Source organism: Scophthalmus maximus, chromosome 14 (genome assembly GCF_022379125.1).
Source record: "Scophthalmus maximus strain ysfricsl-2021 chromosome 14, ASM2237912v1, whole genome shotgun sequence".
Lineage (NCBI taxonomy): Eukaryota > Metazoa > Chordata > Actinopteri > Pleuronectiformes > Scophthalmidae > Scophthalmus > Scophthalmus maximus.
In genome coordinates, this window is record NC_061528.1 from 18,485,109 (window position 1) to 18,510,963 (window position 25,855).

The 25,855-nt window shown below is 42.4% G+C and overlaps 1 protein-coding gene across 8 annotated transcripts in view; it reads left to right on the plus strand.

Annotated features, from left to right (window-relative positions):
- The first annotated feature begins 14,039 nt into the window (after window positions 1-14,039).
- The window catches only part of pcbp3 (poly(rC) binding protein 3), a 72,026-nt gene continuing 60,210 nt past the window's right edge, over window positions 14,040-25,855 (plus strand). For 2 of the 8 annotated variants that reach the window (XM_035604546.2, XM_035604547.2), the window contains exon 1: window positions 14,062-14,463. The gene's annotated coding sequence lies outside the window, so the exon portion shown is untranslated. Of the gene's footprint in view, window positions 14,464-25,855 lie in introns of all 8 variants that reach the window. The other 6 variants (XM_035604553.2, XM_035604552.2, XM_035604551.2 and 3 more) reach the window with 6 other exon arrangements.

A 25,855-nucleotide genomic window follows, 5' to 3' on the forward strand; every position in this document is an offset into this window, starting at 1 on the left:
CCCGCAGGATAATTCAATTCAATTCTCTGATCGTGTCTATTTGTCAGGACTCTTGGGCTGTGTTCATGTCGCACCTCACGGGGGTTAATTGGATGACCTCATACTACAGTATGACCATGATAGTGATGACAAAAAATCTTATTGAAAGAAGAAATGTCATACAGAAATGTAATAAAGAATTCTTTATTGTTCCCAAAAAATTTGGGGGAATTAATTACATTGTTAAAGGGGGACTGATTGTATACATCAAGTTTGTTGCTCCTGCCTCCTCCTCATCAAACAGACCTCCTCCTCAGCACTGCGTCAACGCTCGAGAATGGTCTGGGGTAAAGAAAACCTCGGCCTTGGGGGGTTGGAGGTCTGATCCCTGCGGGGTTAACACTACAAATAACCACAAAAAAAATCATGACTGCCAAATCCAAATCTTTTAAAAAAAACAAAACATTTTTCAGCATGTAGTTCATAAGCTTGCAGGTTGTTGTCGCGTAGCGAAGGGGATTTTGAAAACATTGACAGGCAGGCAGCAAATGTGAAGAAGAACGGCGCATGGGACATGCGGCGAATGGCAGCTAACAGCCACAGTCAAACTTCTGATTGAACTGTTGGTGGTCCATTTGCATTGTGGGTAATGTGGGCATCAGCTTTTGATAAGGTGGAAAAATGTGAGGAAAGTAAAAATTTGATATGTGCTGCATCGATATTGATCTTTTTTATCTGTCCACTTAGTAAATCAGTCGTACTCTCTCTCCTGTGCTTCCAGCATGAGTGAACCTGATTGTCAATGTTGACATTTTTCATTCTTCAATGCCTCCTTTCCTATCTCCTTTAGCATACAGTACACTGGACCTTCCTATGCGAAAGGAAAGGAGATATAGACGCCCCACAATTCATTGCAGCAGCGATATTTAACATGACGTGCCATGCACGAAAGTAAACGATTCAATCTGAAATAGGAGTAGAAGTAGAAGAGTATGAACATGACCCAGAAGAGACGCACGTCATCATGTTAGTTACCGTTGCATATGAATAATTTACATCTGATGTCACACGGTGGTTAAACGCAGCAGCTCCATTCAGCATTTTTCAGTCCATCTTCGGAAATTTGTAGTTTCACCACGTCAGACGCACGTCAATAACATCCGGCGTTGCGTGATGACGTAGTAATGTGAAAGTCGAGTCGGATTCTCTGAGCAGCGCTGTCGACTTTTCCTATCAGTTTCTCCTTTGCACCTTTCCTTGACTGCATGACGTTTTCCACTGAGGTCAAGGAATAGTAGATAGGAATAGTAGATAGGAAGGACAATTCGACCGCACCCCTGATTAGATTTTGATTATCTAATGTCAAAGGTCAAGGTCACTGTGACCTCACAACACATGCTCTTCTCCTTGTGAAAGTGATATCTCAGCAACGCCTTGAGGGATTTTTTTTTCTCCACATTTAGCCAAAGGTCAAGGTCACTGTAACGTCACAAAACAGATTTTTGGCTACAAGAAGGATTCGCACATAAATTATGTCAAAATACATTCAAACACTTTTAATGCATTCCTTCAAAATTTTCACTACATGTTTTCGGATTGTCTGTCCATTCGCACATATGTTTGCATGTACGTCCATCCCATTCTTGTATACGCGATGTAACAGCAGCGCCTGGAGGGAATTTCTCTACATCGGGCACAAACATCTACTTTAACGGAGTGATGTGATTTTGGTGTTCAAAGGTCAAGGGTCCTGTGACCTCACAAAACACATTTTTGACACTAATTATGACAACATACGCATACAATATATCCCATTTTTGAAATCTTCAGCCTTCACTACATATGAGGCTGGACAGACAGACGTAAACTGCAACTTGACTTTTCGGCGGAGGCGTACAACCATGAGGCGGTAATTCTATTTCTAAATGAAATTACCAGCTTATCGTGAACACATTGGCTGTAGGTCTACGTAAAGTGGATTTTAAAAGAGAACTGAATTAGGTCAACCAGTCTTTGGCGATGGCTTATGAAATCCCCTTAAATCTCTTCTTTAAAGTTAGTAGGCATTTCGAGATAATACTTGATTAAGAAGATTAATTTGAAGTATTCAGAGTTGGCCTCATTTGATGGTTAGTCTAAAATGATATGTACACCACAAGACACTCTCTGATGGTTCCTCACCTTTAGATCATCATAGTGGATTGTAACTTTTTTATCTGCAGCCCAGAACATTCACGTAACTGCAGACACTGCTGGCAAGCTGTAGCCATGTACCACACAGCCAGTGAAGTTATACGATGAGGATTAAATAATAAGAAGCTAAATTAGAGCATTCAGCAGAATGATATGGTTCCAGCCCAACACAAGGTAGTATTTAACGCTGATGCATTTCAAATACTGTAATTAGTTTAGGTCAGCAATTGTAATGTAGACATTCATAGTTGCAGGTTGTGTCTTTAAAAAGGCAAAAACATATTTTACAGTGTTGAATATGTCCTTATACTCTCTAGGCTTGTCCATTCATCTCTGCAGAATAGTGTGAGGATTGGATTTAATGCTGCGGGCCACTTACATGATTTTTCCTGGCTCAGAAACTGAGGTGCTGAGGCAGAGCGATCTTTCCTTGCCCTTGACCGGCTGGTGTTCAGTCCTGGTAGTTTTCCCTGAACTAAAGGTCCCAAACAAGGTCCGGGGATCTGACACTCAGGAGCAGTTTCTCCGAAAAAACAGCTGCGGGCCTAAATGATGCATGAAGAGTGAAGCAAAACTCTACAATGAGCTGAATGTCACCATAAATGTATGTTGGTTTATCACTATGAGCCACTTTGTCATATTGTTTTCAAATTGTTTTATTATAAAAAATATTGATTAAAGCTCCTTTAAATATGAAACTACAACAAGCAGCTGGTTATCTTAGCTCAGCTTAGCATTAAGAAACATCTAACCGGGCCTTGTCCAATTGTGACAAAGATTGGAAGGGAGTTGGATGATTGATAAAAAATATAATATCTGGATATTTCACTAAAACTGTTATTTTACTTACTGTTTTTACTATCATTTTGTTTGTTTTGCAAGTCATGCCATGGAATATTAAAGCTTTATGTTGTTTTAATACTAAAAGCAATCAAAAGTCTTTTCCCTTATAGCTCATGCACCTGGGACTATGGAGCATATGCAATACAGCGTGGGGAATCATGTAGTCAGCAACACAATTCACACAATAAAGCAGAAATCCAAAAATAAAACAAAAAAACCCTAAGATTTTCAGGATAGGGAATAGATCTTTTCTGCAATGAAAGGAACACAAAGGAGAACAGCTTGGAGATTTCTGGCTGTGTGCCTGTCAGGTCACGGTCAGGGTGAGGAAAAACGCACAGGTAGATGTCGCGTGTCACCGCTGAAAAGCAACATGGCGGCTGTCAAGGAAAGACGATGGGGACTGGGGAGTGACACACCCTGGAAAAAACTTGACTGAAGGGAGACATGCATCTCAACTGGATGAGTACCAAGGACAAGCGCTCTTGGACAAGGTTAACGCTCTTTGGTGGCGTTCGAGAGGAGAATGTGTGAAGGAGGAGCCTCGTTGCTGCTGTGGAGCTGCGAGAAACTGACAAAGTCAAAGTACTAACACCTTTGTCTTGAAGATATAAAAAGAGCAGGTGATGGACATCGAACAAGATATGGAAAAAACACTGGAGGTGGAGGACACCGCGCGAAACGTACAGTTTGTTTCTCTTGCTTGCCATGAAACGATAACAAGTCACGACCAACTTGATATTAATGTGCATGGAATCACAGAAATTCTGTCATTGCAAGCCTTAAAACATCATCATCATCATCATCATCATCCTCTTCATCATCACCATCATCATCACCAATTGAAAACAGCCGTTTCGCCAAAGAGTGGCAGTTCAGCCAACCATATGAGAGGTAAGTGTGATATGATAAGTACAGTATGTAGATTTATTTTTCACAGATACATAATCCCAAAGTGTTTTACATCTATAAAAAAAAAAATATATATATATATATATATATAAAAAAGTGTAAAAATACACTTAGAAAAACAATATTCAAAATAACATGGGGTTAAAAATGGGGAAATGAGTTCAATAACTTAGATTTTCTGCAAAATGTTATCAAATTTTGATGCTCAAAATGACAGGACAAAAAAGTCCTACCCCTGATTATAATGGCATGTAAGTGTGTGTGTGTGTGTGTGTGTGTGTGTCTGTCTTGACAGGCTCGAGTTAAGGCAGTGGTACAACATTGTTTTTCCTCTTCCCGTTATTTTAGCACATCAGGTGACAGAAATAGAATAATGTAAACATTGAATATCAAATGCCAAAAAACAAAACAGCTGCAGATGTGTTCAGTGTTGCAAACTAAAAAAAAAAAAAAAAAATTGTTCAGGAGTATGGAGAGCAGCAGTCTGAGGTACTGTATCAATTATCAGCAGGTCTAAATGCAACTGGAAGACAACACATGTGAAATATGTATTTAAAAAAAAATCCAGTACATACTGCTGAGTAAGTTATTACAAAAATAGTCTTAAAGCACACATGCATCAGAGGTAAATGTGTTAGCAGAACTCGCTGAGGGGAAAACTAATCACAACACTGAATTTTCCTCGAGCATGTCCCACATCACCTGGAGTCCCTGTGCATGAGGCTACAAAGAAGACCCGGAGCCAAGCGAGCAGTCTGAAAATAAAAAAGTAATGCCCCTTTCAGACACCCTGTATTTTGCCCTGCGCTTGCTGCTGGGTTCGGTGCCCTGTTAGTGCTGTACTACTGTACTGTATGCACTTTGATCAACGCAGTGACAAACCCTTGTGGTGCAGGCCATTGGTGCTCAATTCGTATCATTTGCTCTGTTGCTGTTGTTGCGTTGAGTCTCACATGATGGCGGATGAGGCGGAAGTGGCAACCCACCGTGACGTCACCCATTGGTTTGTGACCTGTTGTCTTGAACCCTTGAGTTTCGCATTTTGATCAGTGCCATGTTGTGTTTTTGCAACCGGACGTAGAATTGGGGGCGGGTCTGACAGGGAGCTCTTCCACTGCACGCCCACCTACACCTGCAACCATTGGATAGACCAGCTGTCGATCAAACACCCCAATGCATACGGTGATTTATCGTCTATTTTACCTTAAATCAGACCATCATTTTCTAAATGAACATTAAGCTGTATTGAAGAAGACTAAGTGAAGACTAAGAAAGTAGTGATTGAACCATTAACTCTTCAGGAAAATGTAGTCTGACATAAGAAGCACGTCAGTAAAGAAACTGACTTAGAAACTGACTTATTTTTGGAACCTGTGAGTCGCCCTCTGCTGGTGATTCCAGAGAAAACACGATTTGGCCCTTTCAACATTGGCTAAATTTTTAGCGACTAAGTCCATTATGACATATACAGTGTATGGTTACTATATACTACTAGGATGAGTTATTTCATGTTCACATGTGGGCCGGTTTGATCCTGATTGGTTTCTTTGCTCTGTTGATCATTTTACCACTGTGCTACCTTGAACGAAGATAAAATCTTCATAGTTGTATTTCTCCGCCAACCTGTCAAGTTGCAGGAAGTAAAGTCAAAGTGCTGGATCTACTGACACACTAACAAACAACAAAAAGTGTCCAAAGTTTGGGATCATTTAGCTGATAAAAAACAAAATCTCGGTCCGTCGTTGCCCTCAGAGCAGCTTGGCGGGGGGGTGCGACGCTTTGAGTGGAGGTGACTATTGCTCCTGTTGTATGAGTGGCGTAACTCCAGTTGTGAACAGGGCAGTGCGTGGACTATGTGTGTAGTGTGTGTGTGTACGTGCATGCAGCGAGAGAGCGACAAGAGAGAGAGACAAAAAGGAGCGGAGAAGCCAGAAGTCCGGTGTCTATGCCAACAGCTGATGTCCAATAATAAATGCAGCAACGCCTCGGTTCCACACAGAAGTCTCCGTGTGCCTGTTAACCGTGCTGTTGGAGGGAAAATAAGGGGTTGGTAGACTGCTTCAGCCCTGGAGAAACTATCTCTGTTCTCCCCGACTACGGTCTGGGCGACGGGCAGGACAAAAGATCAACACTCCTCTCAATAAAGCAAAAGTATTTCTCATCCGATTACTCGATTAATCAATGGAATAATCGTTAGAATACTCGATTACTAAAATACTCAATAGCTGCAGCCCTATGCTATAGTACAACACTTCAGAGTGCATCATTGATCTTGATGGCCTCTAAACCACCTGTCTGATTAAAAAAGATACTCTGCACCTAATCAAAATATACAGTACCATGTCAACTACAGGAATCGATACTAGGCAAATCAATAGATCTATAAATCTATAGGCAAGCCCAGGGGTCATTTCTATGCCAACTCATCAAGGGCCTGCCAGTTCACCTTATGGATTTTCTTGGAAAAATTGAGTCACGTATAAACTTCTGTTAAAATCTTATAGCTCGACTCCAAACGTTTGGAGTTTACCCTTTTAATCAAATTGTGATTCCTTTTGTCTATTCTAACCCTTCACTGGATGTCACAGGGTGAAGGAGCAGGACCCAAGTGTAGAGTGCAAATAATAAACCATTTTGATTAAAGAAAACAAAAAGAGACTTACAGTCTTTCTAGTTGGAAACATCAGACAAAAGAAATCCACGGTGCAAAAACACTGAAACCAAAAACACCAGGAAATACAGCACGGATATAACAACAGACCGGGCGGGGGCCTATTCCAGGAAGCAGGTTTAAAAAAACTTTGAACTAAAACCTGAACTCTGACTGATCTACTCTCAGATGAGAAACTCGGTTTTCGGTTCCAGAAAAACAGTCCTGAGTCAGTTAGTTATCAACTCTGAATATTTTCACACTCAGTTACGCTTGTGCTCGGCGAATTTAAAAAGCCATCATCAATGGAGCTCCGCAACTACGAGTCACCATGGCAACCGAGGTGAAAACCAGTAACATCACACCGTTAGAGTTGGAGATACGACTTTGTGTTTATGGAGAAAATAAGCACGTTCTGAGAAAGAGCATCAGCTGGTGAGGACAGACAGGTGATGTTGGAAAAAAAAGTTACTGCCCGAGTCGACATGTAAGACTGAATAAAAATATCAAATGATTAATAACGATCTGATATTTTCACAATTTACCACAACTGTCGTGTCTGAGATGCTGGTATAATGGTTAGTGACACTGTCCACTTGCGAGAGGCTGGGGTTCGATTCTTGTTGCTCACGTCTGAAAAATGTACAATGTTATTTAATGATTTGGTGCAGATAGGTAAGGCATATGGTTTTAATCAGATTCCACAAAGAAAACATCAGTGGCTATTTTTAATTTGTTGTACAGAAAACTACCGTTCAAAAAAAAATGTAAAGGCAAAGATGATCTGGTTGGGGCAAGTCTGCCACATTATAATGCTGAAATAAGGGCCGGAGAATGTTGTTCAGATATGTGATTGATTGTGAGAGAAACGGTATCGTGGTCTGAACATCCTGTCTCTGCTTCCATATCGATCGGGTTGACGAGGAAAGGACGCGTCATTTCCTGACAGCTAGGTCAGGTTCAGGAAAAGCGAGGAGTTAAGGAGAAACTCTGCGGGGTTTTTCTTTTCAAGAAAAACCTGCCAGCGAGCAGGTTAGGTTCACAGCCTCAGTTACCATGGTAACTGACCTACAGTTTAAGTTCACCCGCTTTCCGGAACGGAAAACCCAGAGTTCCCCTCTGTTCAGGGTTAAAATACTCAGAGTTTTAGCAAAGCCTGCTTCCTGGAACAGGCCCCAGACGAACTGACTGACTGACTGACTGACTGACTGACTGACTGACTGACTGACTGACTGAGGGAAGCACAGGGCCTATATACACTCGAGAGGGCAACGGGTAACGAGACACAGGTGAGACTCATTAGGAACAGGTGTGGACAATCACCGGGGCAGGAGACACGATAATAGTAAAGACGTCGAACACACAGGTGGACAGGAAGTACAGAGACACGAGGGAATGGGACATCAGAATAAAACAGGAAACAGCAACAACAACTCTAGAAACAAGAAACAAGGATTGACAAAAGTAAATTAACTAAGGCAAAGACACACTAGGGAGATCTTAACAGAGATACACAAGGAATGGAAATCCAATAAATCAATCAAAGTCTACTAGAAACTAGAGTCTTAATGGTTCATAGGACAGAATCAGGACAGGTTGAAATGTGTGCTGAACATCCAAGACACCCTAAGGATAATGTACAACGCTGCTGTAATGCTTGCTGAATCTTTACCATAATCAAATAAATTTTACTGTGCCCAAATAAAGAATATTACATTTTCAAAAATGAATGCCTCCGCTAGTTTTCACTTCCTTCCAACCACAATTTGATTCTGTGTAGTAATACTAGAGTTATATCACAACGTTAAAGTTTCATGGTCATGCAAACAAAGTAAGAATGAACCACAGGCAATTGAGGCAACTGATTTATAGGTTTGCTATAGATCTTCATAGATCTATCAGGTTATGATCTGTGTAAACATCTTTATGTCCACTGTGATCAGTTTGTTGATCTTATCTGTTTCTATTTATACATCAATATATGACGTATCATCTACCATCACAGAAAATACTTGACGTGATATTTAGGCGGACATGATGCTTAGAGCCTGTGAATGTGCAGCTGCATCTATATGAGTTTGCTTTTAAGATGGTTAATGTTGTTATATTTTACAATTTCATGGATTTGTGTGATAGACAAGCCTGTAATTGAATAGAGGATAGTGAAAACTGTAAAAAAAAAAACTTTGCTGTGGTCAGTTTCTTTCAAGTGTGACATTTTCAGTAAACTTGTAAACATGTCGGTATTAAATATGTGGAGCCCGAAGGCATGATGCCAACTAAGAATCAAGTGTAGCTGACAGGACAGAGGCCCAACTCTTATCCGTTCGCCAACCCCAATCATGGAAAAAAAATCTGCGTTCCCTAAAAGTAATCAGTAAATACAACCCCCCCCCCCCCCTCAATTTCATCAAATCTGCCGCTTAAGCATCTCAACCCACTGAGCTATAAGGCTTATAATAATTCCCTGTTTGAAAGAAAAATAAACTAGCATAATAACTCTGTCCAATTCCTCTCTCTCCCTGCTCGAGTAAATCTTCAGGGGGAAACCCACCCCCCGGCCCCCAAACATAACTCACTGAGTGGCACATCATCCATTTAAGTCTTGACTGACTCTGAGGTTAGAGTGGGTGGGGGGTGGTCGGGATGTAACAACCCGCAGCTGGCTTTGCCGCAAAAGCGCTATCACACTGGGCTGCCTGGGGGAAGCTATATTTAGCGGGTGCTAAGTAATAACTGCGTGCACCGAGAATGATCCGGCGACAGTAATTATACGACAAGGTGACAAGCAGATATCGGGCGGGAGCAGAAAGCCACAGTTGTCAGGCCTCTGGACTGTGTTTATTCATTGCCGGCGACTCCCCGTCACGTTAACCTAAATCTAGCGCTGCACTCGCGCTGTTGTTACGGGGAGGATTCCATTTTATGACGCGTGTTTTATTCGAGAGGAGGGCTACCGACTTTAGGCTCACGTACAGGAAAGCTGAGTGTGTGTGTGTGGAGAAAGACCGTCCGCCATAAATCATTAGCCAACGTCTGCGAGTGTCACCGCTGTAATGGATTCTGCCTTGGACCAGCCCGTGTTTCCCCCCTCAAATGAAAGGCTAATAAGGAGGCCTAAAGCAACATTTGTGTAGCGACTGAAGTACTTAAGTCCTTCTGCAAGGCTTTCACATTCCACTGACATTTAGATAGATAATGAGTAACAACCCCCCCAGTCTTTAAATCCCCCTGTGGATCCTCTGGCATTTAAGTCTCGTCTTTTTTCTTTTCCCTCCTGACTTTAAATGTTTGATGAGGAGGATGATGCTATCTGGAGTGGATATTCCTGGCAGTGCGAAGATGGGCTTTGACCACTCTGTCATACAATATAGTCTCACCTGGGTGTGTTACTCGTGTGCCTTTTCTTTTTTTTTACTCTTGGATAATAACTGTATACTTATAAGTACTATAGAATTCCGAGCGGAGGTAAAGCCGCATCCTCTCAAACAGTCTTCAGGGACATGATGTTGTCTACCGAGGTGAAAAAGATCATGATTTACTGTTCTGGCCAAACCGGATTTGCTATTACAGATTGAATTTTGTGTAATTGATTACATTTAATTAATGCAATCTGCGCCTGTGCATTTGGGTTAATGAATATTTTATGCATCCCCCCTGCATGGAAATATCACTTAGCGGCACTTGGGGAGAAATGATTCTTCAGCTCCAGCCAAAAATGTAGCAGCACCCTTTGGGAAAATATTTAGTCTCTGTTGCTGTACATCAAAGGGCAAATCAAACCAAGCAAGCGTTTATCATTTTTTATGATTAACTACAAAGTAACTGCTTATTTATTCATTTATTTCTTTGCAACCCCTCCTTTTGCTGACGAGACCTCTGTGGGGGTGTCATTTAGAATTCACCCAGGTCAGGTCCACAGTGCCACTGCGCATGCAGCTACGCACCTCACCAGCCTCACGCAGCTCAGTAGCCGGAGCCATCAGTGCAGCTGGCTACACATTCGATTTGACATCTCCTTCCATCTTCTAATGAATTTTTTATGTCCCTTCCTCTCCCACTCACACGCAGACGGTGCCCGTTGTGTAAAACTTTGCATGCGTGAATGACAGTGTTGCCCTATGAGGCTGTGACCCTATTGCTATAGATTGTGCCACTGCAGATTCTAGACTGTTGTTGTTTTTTTGTTTTTTTTATTTTCAGGGATGATGTAATGCACATTCACAAATTCATTTACAGTCATTGTGTTGTTCAGATGCAAACTTGCGTGTGGAAGGAAGCCACACGCAAAAAAAAGTCATGTCAACAGAATAAATATCCCTGGAATGATTTTTTCTGATTAGGACTTGTGCATGTGGGTCCCATCTCATGATACCATTATACAGGCTGACTCCAGTGTTCTCGAGGGGTATTTTTTCTCCAGCTTCTCCTGTGTATCAATATCAATTTCAGAGAAAGACACATATCTGGATTTTACTTCACACTTAACTGACAGTGCGTTGCTGTGCATACCTGACCATGTTATAATGCAGTCAGGTATTGACAACCTCATTACTAAAGACCCTGCAAACCATCATTTAAAGGGGAGTGATGGGAAGTTCTGCAGGCCCCACACGTGCAACAGCTTTTCCTTTTTTTCTCTAAAAATCATTTGTTACTCATGAAAAATCAGTTGAATGAACAAGGAAACACTTTGGATAAGTCAAAATGAAGTTGTTGAGAAAGTAAAAATGTTTTTATCTCTGTCATGGTGCAGGGGGAAAAGTACGACTTTCCCTTTTAATCATTAATCAATGTATTAATTGGTTCAGTGAAGGGGTATGAATCCTTTCCTGACCCACCATGTCTCTGTGTCTCCCTCAAATGAAAAGCAAATCGCTTCACACGAAGCATGAGAATCTGAACTAAACCATAAAGACGAATGTAGTGCATGGGGATCTGTTTGAATGCCAGAGGCCATCATTTTGAAAAGGACCATGACGACTGTATGTGATTCATATGTGAACGGTGCTCTGGATAGTTTGAAGTTTGACAAGAGATGTTGAAGTTAAACATTTTTTTTAAGGGCTTCCTTGATTTTTATCCTAGGAAAAAATAAGATAAAATAAAATAATAATTAAAATGGGTAAAAAAGGAAAAGCATCGGAGGAGCGGTTCAAACCCTGCATGCATTGTATATAGACTACAATATATACACTATATATACTCTATTTGTCCTGCCAGGGTTTTATAATGACCTTTTTTTTTCACGTCATTGGGACATTGTTTTTTTGGGCTAAATCTGGTCGGTCCGTCATATCCTTAATTTAGCCCTAAAATAGTTGTTGAAAATTAGGATGTTTTAGTCCGTCTGATTTGGTCCAGATGTAGCCAAAATAGTAATTAAAACTTAATAGACTTTATAGGGACGTCTTTTCAACGACTAGTAAATGGCGGCTTTTCACCTTTTTTGTGCTGTTGTGTCAGAGCAGAGTAGAGCTGTGTGCAGTGCTCTTTGCCCAGCGGTTGCTAGTGCTAGCGCTAGCTCTCTCCCTCTCTCTCACTCACACACAAACACAGTGACATCGTCAAAACATTGAAACATTCATAAAGTTTTTTTTCATGCTTAGCAGGCAAACAGGATTCAGGATAAACTCGGTAGATACCGTTTCTGCTGCGCCTGTGTATGCCTGTCCACCACTGATGAGCTCCAAAGGTTAATCACCCGGAGATACCCTCCCAGGTTATATCCTCACCAAGTTCGCTTCGTAGGATGTACGTCAACATCGACTCATCCTGCACTTTGGGAAAAAGTGCTGGCTGCCTTATCTTCTTAAGTTGGTTAGTTTGTTTCCAAACACAAGATTCAGATTCAGGTTCTTGGTGGAACAGAAGCATCGTTGAAAGTGAGTGTAACAGCGTTTGTCGATGCATGTTGGCGCTCTGTTGGTGTGTCAGGCCAGGCAGCCACTGCCCCTGCCCCCCCCCCCCCCAAAAAGTTGAGAAAAAATGGCTGGATAGTTTTCATTGGGGACACTTTCTTTTCTCAGTGAAGCAGACTTATCGTTAAGGCACATGTTTATTGTGAAGAAAAACCCTGACGTTTCACAGCAGTATATCAAAAAAACCCTACATCCCCACCAGCTGCCCGTCCCTGAGATTTCCCTCAGAAAACCTGCAAGTGGCAGTGCCGTGTTTGTGTGACAGAAAGAGCAACTACAAAGCAACCTGCTTCCCTGCTCTGTTCTTGATGTAACATTATAGGCGCGTGTTCCCTTCACTTCCCCGTGCAGCGTGACGAGCGGAGTCATGATGTGCTTTTCACTCCTCAGCCTGACAGTTCACCATTGATCATGTGTTAAGCTGGATGCTTGCCAGAGACATCGATTGTGTATGTGTGTGTTTGTAGGACTTGCAGAAGTGAAGTATTCTCCTCAGCGAACACGCAAGCAACAGCAGCCTGCCGAAATTTCACACTTTGTCCCTATTTATCTGCTCAGAGTCGTTGATGATGGCTACAGGGGGCTGCTGAGTGTAAATGTGCCGTATGTGGCACAAGGGAATTGATTATGTGGGCGTTAATCTGAGTTAAAGGTGACATACGCAAAAATCTCTTTTTCAGTGTTTGTGCACATACATTTGGGTATCTGTGGAGACTGCCGGCCGAGCAAACTGTGAAGAAAAAACCATCCTGTCGTTTTCTCGTGGGCTGGCTAAACCCTACAGCCTGGCTTTGAACAACTGGTTCAGATTTCTCTCCCACTCTGATGTCACAGTTGAACTCTTTTGGGGTAACCCCGCCTGCAATCTCCACTTTTCTGGTGAAGGGGCGTGACATTTCCTACACATTTCGAAAGCAGTTGACCGATCACAACAGACTGGGCCAGCTGGCCAATCAGAGCAGACCGGGACTTATCGGGAGGCAGGGTTAAAATAAACCCAGGCGTTTTAGATAGAGGGTGAAAAGAGGAGCTGCAGGAATGGGCAGTGTGAGAACACTGATGCCTTTTCTGAACATTAGAGCACATAAGCCTTTTCAAGTTGTAACCCAAACAAAAGTATGAACCTGAATATGAGCATAATGTGGCACCTTTAATATGTGAGTGTGAGCACGTCTGCCTCTCGTTTTTCTGCCCTCCCTGTTTTGAGTGATTCTCTGTCTCCGGCTGACTGGGGGCTCCTCTTCTGTGCGGCTGCATGTCTTTTTGCCAGGTCTGCAGAGAAGCACGCTGCGATATTGTGTCGGGTTAAGTGGCCCAGAATCTAATCACTCTAATGTCTGTGGCAGCACTAAATCACGCTCACTGGCTGGAGTACAGCGCTCGGGCTGTCCTTCAAAAGCGGAAGCTCTTCCTTCTGTACTCTAATTATTCCAACTGGATATGAGCTATTGCACTTACTGGCTCGGGCGAAGTCACCGGCTGCCTCCGCTTCCATTGGCTCGTCGGCGCCTCGCTGCAGCCTCCCGTTGGCTGCCCGGAGGAGAGTGGGAGGAGGGCTCACCCTATCCTCTCCCCGTGGCAGAATGTGTAAATGCAAAGACTCTTTTCTCTGCCTATTATCTGAGTGACTCCGGGTTCCGGTGTCTGCCTCGGAGCGCGTGTGACACTGTGTGTGTGTGTGTGTGTGTGTGTGTGTGTGTGAATGTCGGAGGGAGAAACGAGATAAAGAGAGAGGGAGAGGCGAGCAGCGTTTCTTCTCCCCCTTAGCCTCCCCATCTCCCTGCTCCCTGTCACTCCATCCTTCCTCCCCTCTCCTGGACCAGCCCCGCTTCGAAGCCGGACCGAGACCCCCTTCCCCCCCCCCCCCGCCCCCCACCACCCACCTCCCCTCCTGCCACCCAGACCACCCCGGGACCCTTTGACTCTCCTCACTTCTCCATCCCGCTAACTGCAGCCTCCGAGCAGGTAAGACTCTGCATATTTCAGCGAATGCTGACTGCTTTAAAAGTACTTCCTGCCCTCTTCTCTCCTCCTCCCCAACTCACTTGTAATGCCTCTGAAACTGCTGCTCTTGTTTTTGTCATTTCTTTCCTCTCACTTGTCTCAGTTCTCGCTGCTTTTCCTGTTTTCATTTTTCAAGCCCCCCCCCCCCCCCCCCCGCCCCCCCCCCCGGGACTTCTGTCTCTCTCAGTAAAAAAGTAAAACCCTGACATAGTTGCAGTAGATGATATCAGTGAGGTCACTTGTATTTTATTTTCCCCTTATCCTCTGATATTCTACCCTGATATCCTCCTATCTCCTCATCTTCTCCCATGGTGTGTTTTGCAATCTCATCCCCTCTGGTGCAAATTTCAGCCGCAAAGGGGAATCAAGTCTTTTATTTCCAAGTCTGCCTTGGGGGGGGGGGGGGGGGGGGCACAAGGCAACAAGGACAGACATGCTGTGTTTGGGTCGTGGAAAATGCATCCCTAATTGATTTTATAAAAAGTGTTTACGTTAGATGGTGATGGCTATTTATAGGCGCTGACGTGACAGGCGCACGTGCTTCCGCTAGGCCCGCTTCCCCCGATGCCGGGACAGAACGCAGGACTGTCCACTGGCTCCGAAAGCATGACATTGCACAAAGTGTAATGACTTTACAAGGCAGCGACTCGCTTGATTGAATCGAGACGTTTTTTGTCCGGCAGGAGAACTCCAGTATCAACATGACCCATAAAGCATTGCTGGCAACGGTAGTGGAGGAGGAAAAAAACTGCTTAGTTCTTCATCTTCACATCCTGTACTTTACCAGGAAGGGGAAGTGGATTGTGTGTGTGTGTGTGTGTGTGTGTGTGTGTGTGTGTGAGGTACTTAAGTGCTTTAGACATCAATACTGCAGGCTGGAGTTTTTTTTTAAGCTGCTCTATCATATCTGAAAATTGGATCTTCCAACACATTGTCAACAACTGAGGAAATGCTCCTCCTGATGGGGTGTTCTGTTTCTTCGGCGGGGTTTTCTGTGGAGGTGGGCATTCAAATACAAGTGCAGAGCAAAGATACATCTTGTTTTTTCTTGTTTTTAATTGCATCATTTTTTATTATTTTATTGTACTGTTTATATTTGTAAAAGCCACTAGAATACTGACCATTGTCTGCAAAGCTTTTGGTGTGAATTTCATTACTGTATTTGATGATCAAAGCTTAATCCACCACGTCACAGGTCAGATCTTCTATTCTTGTTTACAGTCTGTCCAAATAGTTTCTTAACACAGTCATATTAAGCCTGCCTGTGACTTTTAGCTTTCTCCAGCAGATAGATTGACCTTTCTGTCTGCAATAATTTTTCTAATTTCAACAAAAGGACCATCTGTGGAAAAAAGCCTTTTGGGAATGGGGGTTGGGTCTTCCCAACAGGGGCGCCGTGAGGGAGAGCAGCTTTCACCGAAAGGCTTTTATTTTGATAGTTCGTGATGCACAACTGAATGAAGAAAACTGAAATCCCTGACTTAAAAATCTGATTGTGATCTTTTTTCCTTATTTATACTGTTTCTAAGCATAAATCCATCCACGGAGAGCATATTTATCATGTTGTTGACTAGCTTCACGTATCCTCACTTGGCTGTTGGGCTGTCTATTTATTGGGAGGTGTTAATTGTCTTCTACTTCTTGAAAGAAACATGCAGATGCGCGGCTGCGCTGCCCCTCCGATTCCCATCGGGCTAAATGATAATGCTAAGTGACAACTGCTCATTATCCTCATTTCAATCCAGATTCGAATTATCATTTGTTAGACATGCTGATATGATATCATAAGGCCTTCAAACTGTAGTAGAAAGCAGAATGATTAAGATGATATTGCTCATTGAGAAAGTAAATTTGAAAAATTTAAATGAAGGTGAAAACCGCTCAGTTGCATTTTGTGGAATTGGTTGCAATTTCATGAATGAATGGATAATGTCAATAAATTATTTCCTTCTAGGCTTTTTCACACTTACACTTAAAAATGAATTCCTGGAATCTCTCCTACTTCATGTCACAAACCTTAACTATCCCCTGAAACAGATAAATGTCTTTGAGTTGCCCTAAGTAACATAAACCGTGGAGCTGTGAAAGAAAAGAAAATGACCTTGCTCTCTTCCACCAACCCCCCCCCCCCCCCCCCCCACATTAGCCCAGCAGCTCTGATGCAGTTATATTTAATGCATTTAACACACATCAACTTTTTCCAGCGTAAGCCGTCATAAGAATGCATACGTGAAATCCCCTTGTAGAATGAGATATTTATGAGCCTCTGTGATGTGTCTGTGCACTTGCACGCCTTCAAAAGCCGCTGCTTCAGGCTTACGTCGAGCTGCACGCAGCTAATGGAGACAACGAGTGTGGCTCGCCGTGTCAGAGCGGTTTTACACTTTCGCATCACACAGAATGCCACAGATGTCAGTTTAGGGCACTAGGTGTTCTGAAGGTAAGTGGATTGATCTGATCTGAGCCAAACTGCACAAATGAAGGGGTGTAGTTGCAGCAGATGAAATGTGACTGGACAGGGTTTTTTTGGTCTGTTTTTGTTGTTGTTGTTGTTGTTGTTGTTTTTTAAATGTCACTGAGAAAAGATGGATTAAAGCTGAGGATGGCAGTCAACACACTGGTTGACGATACTTGCTCATGATTCCCCCGGAATAAATTATGAGAAATTACAAATATAGATTTTAAAAAAAGTAGTTTCCAATGTGTGCCTGTTTCCACCACTAATCTTTCATTCGGATAAATAATATTATAAAAAGGCGGATCGCGTCTATCCAGTATATCCAGCAAGCCCCACTTCCTTCCATGTAAAGCCGGTGCTCTGCAAGCAGCTGGCCCTTTGTGCCTTGGCTCATTCGAGCCCATCCGGATCTCCTGCTGGCCTGGCTCAGTCCCGGGTAGGGACCGACGCAGTGTGGAAAAGGCCACTGACACCGACTGGCTGCCGTTTTGGTAGCGGTCCCACACAGACTGAGGGCAAATGGTCACAGACAAAAGGGCTTTTGTGGAATTACTGTGTTTGGTCAGACATGAGCTGACTTTAGGCTTAATAAACTTTAATGAAGTAGAATTTTGTGATCTTAAATTTCTGTTATATTTACCTTACACCTAAGCCACAATCATTTACATTTTTAGCATATTGCAAAGTTTCATCCAAAGGTTATTATGCTGAAAATGAAAACAACTTAAATAAGGTATCAAGCGAGGTCAGATGTGGTCAAGAATAAAATTTCCTCTTTGAAAACACTGTATTTTGGTAAACAAAAAAGATCATTTACATGTACAGTATAATCTTTAGGTTACTTCTTTATAAAATCATTTTTTTTGTATTTTTTACAGCATTGCTGTTGTTTTTGATTCTCCAGACTGAGATTGAATAATGAAAGTACTTTATTATTTATATACATCATCATCATCAAGTAATTTTTCAGCTAGGTTCTGTCGTAGGCTGCCTCCTCTCTCTACATTTATTTTATACCCCTCCTCACTTGTCTCATGAAGACACACAGTTTAACAGGTCAAAACACTGAAAGCTCAGAGCTTGAATCTGTGAACACTAATAAACATTTCTGTGGCATCAAAAAATACAGTGGGGCACAAATGAATGCTTGCCCTTTGCCTGTAAATGGAAGAATTCCAGAAAACCTTGTCAAGTCAATATATTTAGTTTTCTCCACCCTCCCATCCACTTAATGTTAAAGACATGAGGTGATATTCCTTTTATCATGTGAAATATAATGACCCGATTAATTTCATTTACCACAACATATACGGACCATTTGGTTTGTGTAACAGAGATGAAGTTAAAGGGGGTTCACCATCTGGGGTCATGGCTGGGTCAAATCCTCCATAAGACCTTGGGTTTGTAGGGTCATCCATCTACCCATCTGGGACAGTCAACAGAAGGACAAAAATGCATCGATCCATTACTAGGTCACTTCAGACACCCATTCACCAATCACACAACCAGTAGCACAGCAGCTTATTATAATAACACTTTCCCAATTAAAGCAAATGATTTGATCTTAAAAATCCATTCAACATATCGCAACGTGTTACACCAATGGAGACAAATAAATACATAACATTTGTAATGGGTAGTGTTTGCCTTTTGTTCTTTTCTTGACAAACTGGTTTATTAAATCTTCAAAATCCATGTTGCCTCTATTCTTTTGGTTGACTTTACTGTGGCTTACGAGCCACTTTCCGAGCTTGAACTTGATGAAGCTGTGCTTGTACATTGCCACTGTCACTGTCTGTTGACTCCATTCTGCTTGCCTCATAAAGTAGATATTGCTGGGATGATAAATATACTAATTTGCTTATGTTGCTTTACCCCAGGGATTCACTTCTGTGACAGAGAAGGCCATTTATACGCCTGTTCTTGGTAGCCTGCACCTTACATTACATTACATTGTATTAATTTAGGTGACGCAAAGCGACAAAGTTCTCGATTTTAGACCCCCCCCCCCGTTTTAATGATTCAAGGACTTAGATGCAGTCTGAAGAGGTGAGTTTTCAGTCTGCGATTGAAAGTTTATAGGGTTTCTGCTGTCCTGATGTCAATGGGGAGCTTGTTCCACCATTGTGGAACCGGGACAGCAAACAGACGGGATATGGTTGAGCGGTGGCTTCCCACCCCTCGTAGGGAGGTAGTAGCAAGCCGTTTGACAGTAGCAGAGCGGAGTGGACGAGCTGGGGTGTAAGGTTTGACCATGTTCTGGATGTAGGAAGGGACTGAGCCACTCACAGCATGGTAGGCAAATACCAGTGCCTTGAATCGGATTTGAGCCACGACGTGGAGCCAGTGGATTATTAATTCCAATAAACATAATTGTAATTTTTTGTAATTATAAGTATCAGTCTGGTAGAGATTAAAGCGGCGGTTGTACAACTGTCCTCTCTCTCTCTTCTCTCCTACTGTCTCTCCTCTCACCCTCTCTCTGCCCACCTCTCCTCTCTTCCTCCTCTCTCTCCTCACCCCAACCGGTCGAGACAGATGACCGTCCTCAACTGAGTCTGGTTCTGTCAGAGATTTCCTCTGTTAAAAGGGAGTTTTTTCTCTCCACCGTCGCCAAGTGCTTGCTCATTGTGGGATTTGTTGGGTTTTCCATGTAGTATTGTAATATTGACCTCACTATGTAAAGTGCTTTGGGACAATGTATGTTGTGATATGGCGCTATACAAATAAAATTGAATTGAATTGAAAATTCTTGCCCTTTCTTTGCACAAGCAAATCCTGGCATGTCACAAAGCAATTTAGACATGAGGGGTGTCAAATGTGCAGCCCTATAACTGTCTCATACAAGCTTCTGCTAGGTCAGTACCACTGAGGTGGATGAACACTGCCACTAAATCTGAAATCTACGAGTGGGTTACACTGCTGACTTTGGGACAGAAGCTTTAGGGGTTTGATCCTCGGTCAGGGTGCTGGCCCTTAGGCAAGGCCCTTAAAGCTACCTGCCTATCTCTGATATGAAAGAAACTGTTGATTGTAAGTTGCTCTGGACAAAAGCGTCAGTTAAATGAATGTTATGTAAAATTGAATGTAATGTTTTGATAATACTCAACCACCACTTTTCCCTGCTCTGATGATGTGGCAAAGTGCCAGGTTGGTTCACTTGCTGCCAGGCCAAAGCCTTCGCTTTTCCATTTCCGCCCAGTTAATAGTTGTGGTGTAGCACTGCTGAAAATCTAGTCTCTTACTTCAGAGCACTTGTATTCCTCTCTTAGGCTTTGTGAGCGGTAGAGCGTTGATGTTGCTTAGATATCGTAGGACAACAAGACATTTTTCCATGCATGACGTAATGATTCATTCCATTTTCTCTTGGATGTTATATGGTCATCATAGACATTGAGTGGCCACATTATACAGGGGGGTAGTCCAAGCTGTTGGCACCAGAACTTCAGTTTTCTAGGAAGGCAGCAGTTTTTCTTGGTGATGTTACCCAGGATGTTGATGATATACCGTTAACCGCTGGACTTGGTCTTTGTCCTTGAGGCTTGCATTGTACCACCTGAAAAAGTTGAAGGCAAAATTCGCAACATTTTTCTCTAATTCCGAAAGAAGTTTATACGCTCGAATAAATTCTGACATAGCGAACATTCAACTCTCATTTCTGATCCACACTTTTTGCTGTCAGAGTCTTCCTCCGAGCTATGGTTAAGGAAGACCTGTCGTCTTATCACCCTTGCTGCCGCTGCTGCTTCAGAATGGCATTTCTCCGTCTGCGTCTCCGGACAATACCAACTGAATTGAAACCTTTCTCCATGTTTCCTCTCTCCATTGCCAAGCATACAGCATGTCATATGGCCATGTTGCCAAGGCAACTGTTGTTTTGTTTTCAGTTTGCAACTGCTTCTTCTTCGACTGTTCTATTACAGTCCTGGTACGGTGCGTAATTCACATATTCTTTTTTTGACATCTAGATGGAAACAAAGCTACTGATGCAAACCTTTATGTCTGTAAGCAACTATTGAAATGCTTTGACATTTGCTTGTTCAAGTAATTTACTGTTTAAGCCGAGTTAGCGGGGTGTTTTTGCAGCCAATATGTACATGCACAGTTGGATGCACGAATCAAACTCGTGGTTGTTGATCAGACACTCGGCATTCTGCAGCCACTCTCTGTTTTCTACTTCTTGCTTCCTCCTTCACACTCACTTGATTGGTAGGCAGCATTCTGTCACTGAGCCAGGCTGTAAACTTAAAAAACAATCTATCCTGCATCATAATTCATATCAGAATGCGAGGGTTGGGGGTGTGAGGCATTGCCAGAAGCTGAAATTGAACATGGCACCTTTTATAAAATTGATGCTATTGGAGAGAATTATGATCACAAATCTGAGGGCCCTTTTGTCTCTGTGCAAAGCCGCTAGCTGATGTAATTTAAGCAATTGAAGGGTTGCAAGATCAATCAGACAGGATGAGGTCCTAAGATTGTGAAAATGGAAGAGGCTGAGCATTAAGATGGAAATGGTGGAGCAGCAACAGAGCTTTGGCCTTCCCTGCTGCTTTCCTAGCATCACTCTGGGTGGTCAAGGATGGTCATGAATAGGCAGCCTCCCTGCCCCCGTGCTAGTGCTATTATTACACTCGCTAATACAGGGGGCGTTCGGTGAACCAGCTCAGGAGGTGAAGTGACAAGAAAATATTGTGATTGGCTTTGAATTGAGAGGGCTGTGGTGATCAAAGGACTGCGCACATACCCATGGAGGAGTGCTGTGGCAGAATTAGCATTGTGTTGTTTTCTTTTTTATTAGATTAGAGTTTGAATGTGCTCATTTATGACTCTGGCTGGGTTCCAATCTGACATGTGTTGAAGCACTCGTGTGTAAGGTCCATTTTCAGATTGTCATAGCGTCTTGAATTAGGATAGAGAAGAGCTAAACCAGAGGTTAAAAGTTCAACTGCAAGTCTAGAGATTGATACAATGTTTTAACTGCTCTTTTAAAAACAAAAAATGGTCTTAAAGACAGTGTTTAGTTATTTGTATGTGCTGATGGAAACAGATTGAAATTCTCTTAAGGTTTCTCACAGAAGGATGCATTATGTGCACCTTATTTGTGTCTCGAACATGTTATATAATTAATTATTTAGAGTGTCCGTTTTTTAAAATCTTAAAATTAATTAATTAATGAATTAAAATAAATCTTTTAAACCCACCCACTGAGTCAGAGTTTCCAACGACTCTCGCCAATCCCTGACGAGATTCAATCCTGTGTGACACAACAAACAGTTGGACAGGTCGGCCTGCAGGCAAAATAAACATATGCGTGTCCCCGACATGTTTCTTTTAATCTATGAAAGTTTGACCTCCAAATGCATCCTTTTATTTCCTCATTAATTTATGCATTAACTACCATTGTTCTTCTGAGGTAGTTTTTTATAGTCTGAACTAAATGATGAATGGAAGTATTTTGACCCCGAGTGAACAAAGGTGTTCCACTTCACTGTCCTTGGAGCCTGAGGAGGACAATTGTCTGGGTCATTTATTGTGTTGTTGTTGTTTTTTTTGATAGTTGATAATAACAATAGTAGGCTACACCTTAGCTTGCATCTCTGTATTTGGGCTCAGTGATGCCTTGTGCTAAATGCTAATGTCAGCATGCTAACCAACACAAAAACAGTGAAATCCTAATAAGCTAAACTGGTATTAAATAATGTTGACTACAATCACCATTGTTTTACATAAAAAACTACTGTACCAATGTTTATGCCATTTTGTGGAGGGGTAGAGCATGACCCAAGGAAGGACTTATTATTTTGGACTCAGGTACTACTGCAAAGCTACGCAGAGAATAATGAAATACATTTTGCATGATCATTATTCAGACAAATACTGCATTTAGGCGATTTTCAATTTCAATATTCAAACTAAAGAAACTCGACATTGCCGTCCCCAGAGCACTGCTAGCTGAAAATATTAAAGATTAAGTACATGATTCTCTACCAGTTGTGTAAGTCTTATTACACAAATGGAATATAACATCAGACACATTTAACAGCACTGAATTCATTCACAAGCGAGTTTGTGATCAGGAAATTTATTTCCCCGAAGTTATGAGTGCACATAAACCATTTGGACAAACTTAAAGGAAACATATTGTGCTTTTTTAGTTTTTCCCCATTTCCACTAGTTTGTTTATATGTTTTTTTTTATGTATGTAAAGGGTCTAAAAGGTTAAAAAGTCAAAATTGTGTGAAGGGACTTCCTCTCCCCGACAGAAAACACTGCCCCTGGAGCTCATCAGTAAGCTGGTCGATCCATAAGCTGGTGACATTGCCATATTATGGAAATGCATAAAGCATGTCTTGCAGTTAGACTGAGCTGCAGGAATGGACAATATGAGGAAACTGATTTTTTAAATACTTTGCACTGAGCATGTAAACCTTTTCAAGTAATAAACCAAATTAAAATCATGAACCTAAATATGAGCATAGTATGTCTCCTTTAAACTCAATGTTTCAATAGCACTTTTTTACAGACTTGTGAATGGATGACATGTTGAAAACAAAGATTTTGTTGGAAAATTCTGTAAATGAAGAAAAGCCATTTCCCTTTTGTTCATCAAACCAACATAAAGCTGACATCCCTTTTGCTATCCATGTTTTATTGCGTAAACTGCTAAAACAGACATTTAATAATGTCTTACAGAGGTTAACAACTGAAAGATTACATTGTATGAATGAAATCATATATATTGTAATGGTTTGGAATTTCAGGATTAAAGGAGCTCTTGAGAGCACTAGACAGGGAATTTAGCCCAAAGTACACAGCCACACGTGTCTGGTGCTTTCATTTCAGTTATCTTATTAACACATCAACCTTACAAAGCCCGGTTGTATGGCTACTACCTTATCATACATGAACAAAATAGTGGCCACACGTGACCCTAACGTAACATTTGAGTAGAGAGGCAAAAGGTAGGAGGGGATGGCAGGTCAGGAAGAGGGAACAAAAGACACCAGAGACCAATCGTGACACGTTTATAATGAAAATAGACTGACAGTTCAGCAGTGCTGGAACTGCTGCTGACAACAGGGTCTCACGTTGTGCAGTGGGTCATGACCGAGGACATGTGGCTGGTTTTTACAAAAAATGTGCTCACATTTGCTTACACTCAATGTGGAAGCATTCAGAGAAGAATCGTCATACTATGAGGTCCTCCCACTGAACATGGTGATTCACATGGAATTAAAATGTGCAGAAAATTCATTTGCTCTTTTAAAGACATTTATAAAAATAACTAGCTTACAGGGAAAATGCACGTCTGGTGATGTCAGGAGAAAGTGTAACAGATATTCTAAAGCTCAGCCTGGCCTCTTGGCACTCACCACTGCCTCTCAGCGGTTCTGCTTGATTAAAAAGCACCCAGGAGTTTGTAAGCGCGTGGTAGGTGCAAGCGCACACCCCGGCAGCTTAACATACTGATTATTCAAGCCTCTTAGGCTAAGCCACGGCACTCGAATGATGAACGTCAACTCCCCTCTCTCCCTCACACAGTCTCGATTTCTCCCACCCTTTATTCTTCATTTGAAAGAGTGGAAAGCCAGTGACAGCTTGCAGAAGGCAAACCTGTTGTCTGGGAGGCAGAGGGGATCAGTGACACAGTGATTCATACACTACCGGGGCTTTATTTAGACATAATCTAGACAGCATAGGGTCCTCGCTTGCAACGTTCAGTGTGGGGCTGGCCAGCAGCAGCCGCGGTAATGTCCTTCACTTTGGTCTATATGGAGAGACCCTCCAACGAGGTCTGGTGTGTTTGTGTCCTCCAAGAGGACAGATACAAAAGACCATACCATTTATCCAAAACAGCAAATTTCACCATGTAAATGTCCACGGCTAGTGGCCTCACAGTGTATAGGATTCTACTAACTGCACTGTGGAGACTTTATACTATTGTAACGTGAGGGTTCGATGTGTGGTAGTTGGATCACTCTATGTACGAATAAACAGCAAGATGGAGACGGATATCTTTCTCCAGCAGTTCTCTACTGTTCTCCCCTCAGCAGTCCCACAACAACAACCTTTATCCTGGTTACACCTGATCACATGTCTGAACTAACCAATCAGAAGCTAGAAGGCCTTAGACTGAGGTGGTCTACAGGAGGTACGCCACAAATAGTTTTCGCCACGTGGGCCTTTATTTGCTGTACTCACGCATAGTGACGTAACGGACCACATTTGATCCGTGATCTGTACGGATCGCCACCTATGATTCGGAATGCATGTGATCTGCGGATTAATTGCAAAGTTTACCATAAGCGTAAAATACCGTTTTACTTTTTTTTTTACTGCTGTGGTTACTTTTTAAAATAGCGTAACATTTCCCTAAATGTCGATGCAGAGAACTGTAGTGAAAGTATAATGATCCTGAGATGTTGAAGGAAGTTATGTGTTCATGTGAACGAGGCATGTTAACAGCGGTCGAAGCAGATCATAGTTATGGCTACTGGAGGAGCGGAAGAACTGGACAAGCCACCCGCATCATTTAAGTCTCGTCTTGTGTATAGAAGCTTTGTGGCTTTTCTGAAAAATACACAGATGATGGTGGTGATCCACTGGCATGGTGGAAAAGCAATGACTGTGAATACTCCTGTTGGGAATGGAGCGGCGTGCGTGAGAGAGACAGAGCGGGGAGTGTGTGTGACGTGAGCATGGCTCGACCCAGCGAGGGAGAGAGAGTCGGGGCAGGAGTTCATTTGCAGGGCCGGTTGCAGTCCGTCTCGATCTAATAAATAGGTGTAAAGAAGAACTCTCGGCGTGTCCTTTGTCTCACTGTTGGGGAAAGTTCCCAAAAATGATCCGATCCGTGACTCAAAATCCACGGATTGATCCAAACCGTGAGTT